We start from the raw sequence: 12,905 nt of genomic DNA on the forward strand, positions 1-12,905 counted from the left end.
GATTAAATTTCATGCGAGTGTTAGAGGTAATAAGGTTTAAAGGAAAGTTAAGATGATCTATAATGATGATATATTTACTTGATATCAGTCACTTATTTGGGCAGAAGTGTCGAAGTCGAATTGAGATCGATATTGTATGTCCCAGGTGGTTGGCGAGGATGGGCAATCTGAAAAAAAAAATACAATGCTTAGCAACTTTAACGAGAGAGAGAGAGAGAGAGAGAGAGAGAGAGAGAGAGAGAGAGAGAGAGAGAGAGAGAGAGAGAGAGAGGTGACCTTCCCCTGCTTTGTGTTCTCTCTCTCTCCCCCTCCCCAACAAACTTTATTTTAAGCATAATGCCTACCTCTGTTCCAATACCCAAATGAAAACACAACCGCTTCCTGTACATATGCTCTCCTTCCTCCCCCTTAAACTCATATCTCCAATCCATCCCAAAACTAAAACAATCATTTAAAGTCTAGTATGCATTCCACAAATAACTATAATCAATTAGAACAGTGCTTTCAGTATACTGATCACTAGTGTCAATCCAAGTTAAAACTAAAGCTAATACCAATTTTTACCCTAAAAAGTCACAAATCCCGAGGCATGACTTATACAGAAATCCGTAACAAACAGAACAACTAACAGATAGATTGGACGGACACACACTACATCCATAACTCTTAAATCAGGGTATCACCAGATTTCAAGAACATAGAAATAGCCTCAAACAACGCATCAGAAAGTCATACAAGCCATTATATAATAGAGCTCCCTATTCATCATAAATGGAAAAATTAAATCCTAATCAAAATGTTATTAAGGAAAGAGACAACCACTGTTACTCAGACAGCAGACACTTATCGTACTGTGATCATAATATGCATTGAAATTTAAGACAGACTTTAGTGAATGACATTTTATCAAACTGAATACCAAGATTAATCCACCCCTGTAGAAACTTCCTTTATAGAACCAGAAATCCATAACTTGCTGCAAAATATAGCAAATGGATTTTGAAATGCAAAAAGAAAATTTAAGGACTCCAAACTTTATATCAAGAAATACCTAAACATTACATCACGAGATATGAATAGAAAACGGATGTTATTTCACGAGAAATTACAGTAAATTCTTACTTTCCAACTATAATATTATATAAGCAAAATAAAGCAGATAGAATTGTGAGTATCTTATACAAAATTCCAGTTGAAACCAAGTGATTTCCATAAAAATACATTACAGGTCATCAATATTAATCTCAATCCTTTTAATAGATCTGACCATGAACCTCCAAATTATTTAAAGTTTTAAGAACAAATTGACTGACGTTATATGAAAAAATAAACACAAACATTGGTCTATCCAACACTCAAAGTATTCAGTAAATACTAAATATACCAAAAACAATAGATAGGAGTCCAGTCCTAATGTAGGATTCCATGGGCAATGCGAGGGGACATTTTTATGTTTGGATTTCCTTTTATAACATCATTCTGACCAAATTTACCTTGGGAGTCTCTTATAATCCTGTCGTTTTGTAACAATGAAAAATAAGCATCAAAATGACAAATTGAATCAATCTTTATCATCGTTTTTTTATCTATTAATTGCATTAAAAATTTCTCCAAAAACTTGTAAGTATACCCCTGCAAAAAGTGGGAAGTAAAGGCTGTTTGGCGTTTTCAGACTCGAGCTTTTACAACTTTAATTTTTAACAGGTTCTTAACCTAATACCTCTGACAGTGTGTGTGCCTGAGTGTGTTCCTCTGGATTCTCAACTTACAATGAATATGCAAGTTTGATAGTTACCGAAGCCCAAAGGATATGGTGTTCATGGAGATCATTATCTTGAACCTGTCCTCAAAGGACAAAGCAAATCATCTGGATCACTGGCCGAGTCTTTAAGAGAAGATGGCAAAAAACATAAAACTTGGGTCATGGACAAAATGGTTCCGAGTCTTTCTAATAAATTCTGGAATGATAGTGAAAGATGCATTCTTCCATCCTTCAGCATGACTAATGACCTAAAACATGACACAGTTTGTCCCTGGCTTTACCGAGGCCAAGGCAAGGAGGAACAGTAAATTTAAGATCCGTGTGTGATGTCTTCCTCAAAGATTTGTATAGGGCCCTTTTGAGGGACCTGAAAACTCTGGTAACATTCCATGAAGATGGCTCGAGCTCTTTTGTAGTACAGGACTACTCGAATCTCCTCTTGAGTATATATAATGTAGTTCCAACAGGGAAGAATTGTCCAAGAACTTCAGTATAAAGACCTGACTTGAGGCTGAGCGATACCATTTCACTGCTGAGATTGAGAAGAGCTTCTCTCGACAAAGGTAGACTAGGAACTCGGCTATTAGTTGCAGAGAGGCTCCGACTGGACAGGTACCTCTTTTACAAAACCGATTGCAGAAGATGGCCCACTGTGCTTGGTATACATCTACATTGGATCTACGCATATATCCAGACATATCATGTGCAGTATCTTTTTAAAATGTGATAGGTACCCGACAGATAGCTCATATCTCCACCCATGAAATAACAGAGATGCCACAGAGTTGTGGTACCTATGCAGATAGGGCTAACAAAGCAGGCTGGGTCAATACTGTCATTCCCTTGGTACCTCGACTAGGAGCATCAGCAGGTACGAATACCATTTGGTGCGCGACCATTTGGGACCCACCAAGGTTACCCCAAGATACGGGATTGTCAACACACTGTCAATTACTCTGCAAATCGGGTAGAACAGTGGAAAAGCATCAACCTTAAATTTTCTCATGGATGTTAAAAAACATTCACTAGGCCAATGACAGGTCTGACACTAGTAATCAAAAGACTGATACCTTTTGTTGAGCCGAGTGGCGAATATGATGATCAATAGGGAACCCCATCAACCCCAAAGCTCCTATAAGTTGTCTCTGGCAACTGAGCTTGTCAGTGATTACTTCCTCTTGCCTGGAATGAAGCTTGCTGAAAGCACCACTGCCCCCAGTACGTGCCAGCTTTCCCAACTTGCAGAGGTGCTGAGAAACAGTACCTCTTTGATTTTTGACATAAGCAACTAAGATTGTAATGTCGCTTATCTAAACGACAGAGTTACCTACCAGACACTGTTGAAATTCTTGGAGCACGAAGAATGCTACTGACATTCCCAACAGGTTGATGTGCAGTCGCTTTTCTTCTCCCAACCAGCAACTTGAGGTGGTCCGTTTTCTCAGGTACATGCCCCATCCTTCCTTTGATGCATCTGTGAATTGCCACATTTACAGAGGAGAACTCTCTAAGGTTCTCATCTTTCAGCTACTAGGCTGTATTGTTCCCTGTAGAAAAGGAGGTAGGGGACAGATACTACTGAAAGGACTGTTGATCGAGTCATCTGCAAGGAACAAGCATCTCCAAAGACAAGAGATGTACAAACAGTTGTTGCCCTTCTTGAACTGGTAGTCCTTCCTGGTTGAGAAAAAGCTGACAGTTGTTTGATGAAAAAGACTCGCTTCTGCCGTGTCTTATCAGCAATCACAGATACTCTAGCCTTTGCTTGTCAGTGAAGGCTGGACATTTCTAGATTGACAATTCCCAGATCATGTTTAAAGGCAACCAGTCTGCCTCTGCGCTGAAGAAACTGTCTTTGAGAGGAAGACGGGATCAGCCAGTAGTCTAGGTAATGTAACAGATGAATGCCATTAGCATGAGTCGTAAATGAGATGCGAGTGAACACTCAAAATGAACACCTGGGGTATGGTTGCTAGTCCGATGCAAAGAACTTCGAACTGGTATACCTTTCCCTTGAGAAATAAGAGGAGGTACTTCCTGTAGGGTTGGTGGATTGGAATCTGTAAATAGGGGTCTTTTAGATTCACAGAAAGCATTAAGACATTCCTCCTGGTGGCAACTTGCACCGTACTTGCCGTCTCCATTTTGAAGCAAATCTAAAGGATAAACTCATTCAAAGGGCAGATGATAATGATTGGTCTCCAGCCTAGTCTACTTTTCCACGAAGAACACTGTAAAATCCTGGAGAGCTGTCCCGTATGATCTCCAGCACATTATAGCATCATCTTTAAGTCTACCACAAGGGAAAGAACTTTATTTGGAACGTCGTCATAGTCCGAGAGAGAGAGAGAGAGAGAGAGAGAGAGAGAGAGAGAGAGAGAGAGAGAGAGAGAGAGAGAGAGAGAGAGAGAGAGAGAGAGAGAGAGAGCCAATGAACGGGAGGTGGTATCAGACACGAAGAACCTCTACCATTCAGTCATCTGCTCTATGGTGCTGCCCCATGTCCAATGGTTTGACCGGCATTCCTCCATTACTGGCAGGAGGAGGAGGGAACTGCTGATCTTAGCATCCCCTTTTTCCTTCCTACCTTTAACCCTCCTACCCTGGCCAGGGTGGCCACGAAAGGATGGGCAGAATCCACACCCTTGCAGAAGACAGAAGGACTGGAGGTGAAGATTTAGCCCTCAACATCATCGGGCAATTCTTCATAGCCGAATTGAGAGGGGCAGTAGTTGAAGTTCTGGTGGTTACTTATGAAGTGCCAAAGCCTTTAGATTTAACTGTCCAATAGATGATTGAGTCCATGCTTGTCTTCCTCCACTTCTTCACCAAAGCGTCTGTCATGGGATGAAAACATGACTAGGTTCTTTAGTACTGAAGAATTCCTCAATGGTAATGCCTTCTCCTAACCTATCTGCCTTGCAAATTTAGAGACATTATCATCTTTCCTCTTCAAGACCCAGTAAGCCTACTGGCTAGCTGATTAGTGCTCTAAGAAGGTGACAGCCTTAACACTTGACAGGACCACTAAGTCAGTGAACTACTGCTACTACTACTTTTCAGAGTTTGCCAAGCTCCCGACCAGTGGTTTAATCAAGAAGTTGCCTGAAGGCTTGCCATGGAAGTACAGTAGCTTCCATATTGACACACTTGGACACTGAAAACAAGGTTCTCTCCATCCAAGTCTCTCCACACGAGCCCCTAGTTTGAGTGTAGTAGCAGAGGACTTGGCATCTTCGAAACATTAAACCTCCTTTGAGCACAGGATGCAAAATCTTGTTTGAACGACTCAAGTGCAGCGAGTTAAGACCATCTGATCCTCCATACTAGCTAAAGCTGTTTAAGCAGGCTTCGACCAAGGGAGTTCAAAAGCAAACCTCAAACCCTAAGGGACACCAAAACAATGATCAATGGAAGACACCCTAGCCTTGAATGATGCCCTAGTTTCCTATCCAAAGTCACTACATTCTAGGATGAGACAGGAACTTGACAAATGGTGACTGTCTCAGGATTCTCCATCTCTGCTGGTGACAATCCAAAGTCGGGTGATGAAGGGCTGATGATACCCAGGAATTCTCCTCCTCATGAAGGGAGAGTTCTCAAAGTGTCCAGGTTGGTATCTTGACAAAGCAGGGAACACAGTAGGTAAGTCTGATTCTTTTGTAGCCCAGATGGTGACCTTTGCCTGGTTATGTCTTGGGTGCCAGGATGGGCACATGTACCATTGAAGGATGAAGAACTGCGTAGAGAGAACTGGCAGACAGATGCATCTTTTGTCAGCCTGTCATTGGAAGAGGAAGGGTCTCTGTGATGCTCTAACAAATCTCCAGTATGGACATGGAAGGATGATCTCCTGGACCCATGCTCAAACAAGGAAGGAAGATCCTTCTCTCTCGCAGGGATAGAATACTGGAGAGGAGGGCGTCTTCTGGTGAGAAGGTCCGAGTACAACAGACTTCTTGCTGAAGACCTTGAATGATTGGAAGAGGTAGGAGAACATCAACCCTATCTCATTCGTCCCAAATGCTAGACGAGTATCTAAAGTCCAGTCTGAAGCAGACAGTTCTTTGGTTCTTCTAGTGTTCTGGGTCATGTTGCACAATATCTCATTATACATGTTGAATGTTCCTGTGTGGAACCATCACATGGAAACCAGTCATGCGATGATTGAGTGCACAAAGAATAGACATGCAATGATTGAGCGAGTAAAGACCTTGCACTAGGAAAACGAATGCTGTGATCTAGTGTGTGTGAAGACCTTGATCTAAGAGAGCATGAACACTAAGACCTTGCTGTAAGTGAGCTGGCCTGTAAAGGCCCTGGGGGTGGGACTCTGCATGCACGGGCGACTGCAAATGAAGGCCTTGCGTGCTGGGACTTTGCGCGTGGGGCCTTGTCACGTTATGGCCTCGCGTAGGGTGACCTTGCATGTGATTACCTTGCATGTGGACATTTTCCACATGTCGGCTTTGCTCATGGAGAATTTTGTATATGAAGGCCTTGTCCATGAAGACTGGAAGTGACAGCCTTCCAAGTGTAGAAACTGCACATGATGGTCTTGTGCATGCGAGCTTTGCACATGAGAGCCTTGTGCATGTGGGCTTTGCACATGAGAGCCTTGTGCATGTGGGCTTTGCACATGAGAGCCTTGTGCATGTGGGCTTTGCACATGAGAGCCTTGTGCATGTGGGCTTTGCACATGAGAGCCTTGTGCATGTGGGCTTTGCACATGAGAGCCTTGTGCATGTGGGCTTTGCACATGAGAGCCTTGTGCATGTGGGCTTTGCACATGAGAGCCTTGTGCATGTGGGCTTTGCACAGGACACCCTTCCTTGTGGAGACTTTGCAAGTGTTCACCTAGCGCATGGTGTCCTGGCACATGTAGACCCAACGTGGAATCCTCGTGTGTTGCTTACCAAATGTGAAGACCTCTCAGGTGGAGACTTGTCTACAGTAGACCTTTCGTGTGAAGGAAATCATGCACCTGGAGACCTACTGTATCTGCTTTGAGTTGTTGTCCTGATGTCTCACTATCTAATTTAGGAAGAAGACTATGATGGTAAACGTCGTTCTGAGAGATGGTGCTAGTACAGTACTCCTTCCCGTAAGGGGGCGAGTACCTTTAGCAAGAGGAGAAGCACCTCTACTTCTTACCATCTCGCCTTCCAGAAGTTTGATAAATGGTATTACACTACTCTCTCACGAACACGAAGGGGGTCATACAAAGTTTGATGAAACTTTGTGCTTTCTGCATTTACTGAAGTGTCAGCAGCAGAGAGCAAAGTCTAAGGAGGAGGATCATGAGTGCTTCTTTCCCTTGGTAGAAATTGTTGTTAAGGATTTCCTTGTCTGTGGCGATGACTCCACAGACAGGAAAGATCAGTACCTTCTCCTTAGTCAGGCCAGGACTTTCCAACACAATTCACATCTGGTAGTCCTCCTGCAAGTGAGGCGCTGACAAGGACGACACTGAAGCAACAGCTCTGAGGGTCCTAGTATCAGCTAAAAACTTTGGCAGCATCTTTATGGACGGATTGCTATCTATGCTTAAGCCACGCCTCAAAATCCTTAGGTCCAAGTCCTTGGAAACATGTCAGTCATTACAACAGTGCGCTTACTTCAAGGGGTAGGAGGAGGATACCACTTTCACAGGGAGGTGATGAATACACCTCACTCAAGCTCACCTTACGGCAAATCAGAATCACCTTCCACCTTCAGCTTCCTCTAGATCCAAATCTAGAGACTGCTGAAGAGAGCTCAGAAGTTCGAGCTCAGGAGAGCGAGAAGAAAGAGCTAGAGAACTTAAAAGCTGCTTCGTTTTGGGGAGTGAAGCTTCCTAGCCCGAAGAGTCTCAGATTACTACTACTTCCTCCTGCTGTATTAAGACCACTGCAAAGGCAGCCACGTCCTCCATTCGTCATGGTGGATAACTTCAAGAAGTCATGGCCTATGCAAAAAAGGTATGAAGCATAAAGGATAATTTCCTGCCTATTCATGAACCACACAATTTCAGCCAGGTTAACAAGGGGAGACCGCATGCCTAAAAGTGACGTCTCAGTTCACTCCCACACAGAAAAATCAACCAATCTTAAAAGAAATGGAATAAATTAAAAAACATCGAAGCTTCTCAAGCGCAGTTTGTAAATGTGTACAATACTGCTCTGTGGCTGAAAAAGTGACTCTTCAGTGTGCTGACGAGGGGACAGAGCTTACCCCTCATCCGCCAACCACTAAATACACCTCGTTACAGATTCTAACAATAGGGTTCCTGCTTTGCAGATTCTAACAGAGTTCCTGCTTTGCAGATTCTAACAGAGTTCCTGCTTTGCAGATTCTAACAAGATTCTAACAAGAGTGTTCCTGCTTTGCAGATTCTAACAATAGAGTTCCTGCTTTGCAGATTCTAACAATAGAGTTCCTACTTTGCAGATTCTAACAATAGAGTTCCTGCTTTGCAGATTCTAACAATAGAGTTCCTGCTTTGCAGATTCTAATGATATAGTTCCTGCTTTTCAGATTCTAATGATATAGTTCCTGCTTTTCAGATTCTAAAGATATAGTTCCTGCTTTTGATTCTAACAAAGTTCCTGCTTTGCTTATATCATACACCTATTAACGAACGAGAATTTGCAGTCAATATATTGCAATTTTGCACAGATAGGTGATTAGAAACTAAAATTACTGTATTCTTTCCATTTACAAGAAAAAAAATTGGTATATTGCAAGCAAATTGCAACATACGGCAATTTTACATTTTTGGTCCTTAGCAATGCTTACGGCAATTTTGCATTTTTGGTCCTTAGCAATGCTTCTGGCACCATTTGACTAAATTTCCAATAGAAAAGGTATCTTTTTGCATGGAATGTTGCTAGGTTATAAGAAAATAGCAATATATTGCAATTAATCACAGATTAAACGTGCTAGCTTAGCAAGTAATAATAATAATAATAATAATAAGAGATTTTCAGGCCAAAATTCTGAAATTGGTTACCTTGCAATATTGCTGTATTGCAGGGAAATTGAAAAATATGGCAATTTGGCATGTTTGGTCCTTAGCAATGCATTAGGCATCAGTTGACAAAATTTCAAGAGAAAATTAATTTTCAGTAGGAGTTTTGACCATTTTTTAAAAGCAGTTTGGCTTGCAATGTTGCTAGATTGCAAGAAAATATCTATATATTGCAATCTCATACACACATTGGTGATAAGTAGCCCAAAATACACTCTCATTCTTAAGAAAAATCCAAAGGAAAGTTTCTTGCTTGCAATATCGATGTATTGCAAATACTAATACAAGCAATCTCGTGTGACTCAACTGCAACAAAATTCTTAACTGTTACTTATGGGAGAATAAGTATAAAAGCAGCTTAGGTTTCTGCATTCTTTCGCGTTCAGAAAAAAAAGTAAAACAAAAAATTCTAAAAGACATAAAAATCTGAGCCTTAAAATCACTAGGCAACAATAAATAGTCTCAATGCTTACCTTCGTAGATCATTATCCTCAGTTCTCCTTTCATGACTTCCGACTAATAAATTAACTTCCTTAGACTACTGTATTTCATAGTGCTTGATCGACAGGATGCTTAGGTAATTTGACGTGACGAGTCATCAATGTAGTTATCAGTCGTCCATGCAACCTTCATTAACCTACAAATATTGAAAAGAAAAATTATTTTGATAGAATAATAGCAATACTAGCAAATTATAATGAATGCCAAATTAGCTTATTCGTGACTTTATGTAACTTTAGACTCGCATTACAAATTTCCTTATGTTACCATAAAGGGAGGAATTTGCTGGAAATTTTGCTCTCGAAAATTAAAATTTTTTGCGTGTTTAAGAGAGAAGAGGCTGGTCTATGCAGCAGCATTCAGAACCACTTCATTCAGAAACACTTCATTCAGAAACACTTCATTCAGAAACACTTCATTCAGAAACACTTCATTCAGAAACACTTCATTCAGAAACACTTCATTTTCTCCTCTTGCATAGTTAAAAGACTACAAGAATATAGAATTATATTTCCAAATTCGCTTTCACTCTCTTATAACGGTCTTAAATTGAATCAGATTATGAAAATCTTGTCTTATGGAAGTGTGAGGCCTCAAATATTGATTATTGGCGCAAATGTTAAGTTTTAAAATTGCATCAGGTGGATTCGTATTACGCAATGATTTTGGATGTGGATATGAAGTACTACATAAACTAATCAAGGATACAAATGTTTAAAGTTTAAAATTGTCAAAAAAACATAACTGAATGTTAGATAAATAGTCTTTATAATATTCTTCGTGGTTACAGTCACATACAATAAATTGTTAATTCGGCCTATTACCTTGGGGTTAATGAAGACTTGATTGAAACAGTATTTTCATCTTTAGATATCTATAAATAAATGTTTTTGGGGATGTAAGAGAATACTAGAGTATGCCATAGCTTTTCGTGCATAGTGGGATCAGATAAGAACACAAACTAAACTAATACAGATAACGAAGGTTGCTGCCTCCATAGTCGAAACAAGTTTCAGAAAACATGAAAAAACTTTCTTTCCTGAAACATCCAAGGCCTTCTCTTTATACTGATTGTAATCTCTACCAAAGGCTAGTTCCTCTGAACAGTCACTAAACTTTTCAAATATGTTCTCAAATAAAAGCAATTTACTTCTGGAATAAGAAAAAAAAATAGTATCCTTTTCTGTTGGTTATTACAACGTCATTATAAATATCTTTTAAGCAAAATGTTTAGTAATATCAAGTTTAATTGGGAACAATATAACCTCAAAGTAGGTAATCCAAACTGGATTAATGCTAACCTTTGCCTTTTGATATCCAGATATTCTTCATAAGACTTGACTCCCAATATTTCACATTTCACATTTCCTTTCCCTAGGATCCTATTACGGGCATTGATAAGATAGGTCCTCCAGCAAGTTATCGAATGTCAATTTAACCATGTAGAACCTGATATCAGATGACCACGAAACCATCAGCAACCTTAATATTGTCCACATAGCCACTGGAAACCTTTCATCCGATGTCCTCATTAACACCACGAACCTGTAAGACAAAAAAAAAAAAAGTTTACATTCCGGCTGAGTCAATCACTTCCCAATGTAATATGAAAAAAAAAAAATGGTTTCACCTGCAAGTTGTGTAACCATCATCTCCTCCTACGTCTATTGACGCAAAGGGACTCAATTAGATTTCGCCAGTCGTGTTAAAAAAAGCCAAGTTGCGTAATGTATGTACATAATTGGTAATGGCCACGAAGCACCTAAGAGGCATGGACCCTTATTACAGCCGCTGGAATCAAATGAAATATCACCACTTAACCGAATGAAAATTCAAGAAAAAAAATTGTTGCTAGGTAGCGAGCATAGATACCATTACTTAGTCTTAATCTTGATCAAACTTGGCAAAATATTAAAGAAAACTTATGAGTTATGTTATGAATAGTCCTAATTTTTTTTTTTTTCCGCATTCACACATTGCACAACTGGATGACCACCCATCACGTTACACAAGTTGACCTATTTGTAAATAACGTTCACCAAGTCGCACAATGTATTAGACAAAGTAAAATTCACTGCTTAATAGGTAGACCCATTTAATATAGTTTTAGTTACTAACATCTGCACATAAAACAGTATGATTTAAATAAAAAATAAAAAAATAAAAACTTTGTTTCCTCAATTGTATCTGTCTGAAAACGGCCTTAATGTAATTACCTCATAATACCGATTCTCTACTGGTGCAAAAACGTCCTATTTTTTTTATTTTTATTTTTTTTTTAGAAATAGAATGTAGAGCGAGACTACACTCAAAAGTAAAATTACTAACCTTTCGTATTTGAAATTATCTTATTCGGATTCAAAAGCTACTTATTCCAAACTAAAACCTCTTGATATCCCATAAATAACTCATATATATATATATATATATATATATATATATATATATATATTATATATATATATATATATATATATATCAATAAAATAGACATATAAATAGATAAAAATCTGGCATTCACCTCCCAGTGTATGCAGAAGAGCTACTCAAGTTCCTAGCGCCTGACAGGTAAGAGGACTGCACACTTAATGCAAGTCTGCTTTTAAGGTAGGCTATACATCCCCAGTAGGCCTACCAGCTAACTGTGCTATGTGGTCGTTAAGGTTTTTATATACTTCATATATTGATTTTAGTTGTTTAAATAATTAGTTCCTATGCATTTTAGGCCCCTAAAACATTAATATGTTATCGGAATCTTACGAATGGCTAAAATGTAACATTTATCGTTTATGTATATATGAATTAACCAAATAAGTTATCGTAGCCTGTTTTCTATCACAACCAATGTGAAATTTCGAAGCGACTAGCGAAAGGATGGAAGCCTTCATATAGTAAAAAAAAAAAAAAAAAAAAAAAAAAAAAAAAAAAAAAAAAAAAAAAAAAAAAAAAAAAATCAATCAATGCAAAACAAAATATCGAAATGAAAACCAACCTACTTTTTAGAAATCTCATCACAGGAATCACAAATCTTTACGGGCCAATAATTTGGTAAATTTTGTTTTACCATACGAGCTATTGTGAGTTGTGGCCCTCCTAAGTTGTTGTTTTGTTTCCCTTTTGTAAATTTGTTGCAAATTAATAGGATAAAATGTCCAGATGCTAAGCGAGGGAGCTTTTCCTACATGAGAAAAATTCATTCTAACATTCATTTTTGCAATGATACCTCGTATAAACGAACACGAGAGAGAGAGAGAGAGAGAGAGAGAGAGAGAGAGAGAGAGAGAGAGAGAGAGAGAGAGATGTGAGAGTCCTCGCTATATTTTGCTACAGTATTGATGAAAGAAAACGTATGGGGTGTTTAAATGTGCGTGGATGTAGTACGATAGAGAGTAAAAGATGTGAGATTGGAAGTATGTTTAGAAGTAGAAGGATGGATGTATTGGCCTTGTGTGAGACAAAGATGAAAGGAAAGGGTGAAGTGATGTTTGGTGAAATGTCTGGTAGAGTGTCTGGGATTGAAAGGGGAAGAGCGAGAGAGGGTGTGGCGTTATTGCTGAGTGAATGGATGACAGGTAAAGTAGTGGAATGGAAGGAGATATCATCTAGGTTAATGTGGGTAAGGGTTAGGTTGGG

At 39.3% G+C, this 12,905-nt stretch overlaps 1 long non-coding RNA gene across 5 annotated transcripts in view; it reads right to left on the reverse strand.

Annotated features, from left to right (window-relative positions):
- Positions 1 to 12,905, reverse strand: part of LOC137626308 (uncharacterized) — a 39,763-nt gene that overhangs the window by 11,706 nt on the left and 15,152 nt on the right. For 4 of the 5 annotated variants that reach the window (XR_011040996.1, XR_011041000.1, XR_011040999.1 and 1 more), the window contains exons 2-3: positions 9,245 to 9,408; positions 79 to 167 (exon numbers count right to left, since the gene is read on the reverse strand). This is a non-coding gene — a long non-coding RNA (uncharacterized lncRNA). Of the gene's footprint in view, positions 1 to 78; positions 168 to 9,244; positions 9,409 to 10,573; positions 10,711 to 12,905 lie in introns of those variants that run through there. The other variant, XR_011040997.1, reaches the window with a different exon arrangement.

The sequence above is a fragment of the Palaemon carinicauda genome, chromosome 33 (genome assembly GCF_036898095.1).
Source record: "Palaemon carinicauda isolate YSFRI2023 chromosome 33, ASM3689809v2, whole genome shotgun sequence".
Lineage (NCBI taxonomy): Eukaryota > Metazoa > Arthropoda > Malacostraca > Decapoda > Palaemonidae > Palaemon > Palaemon carinicauda.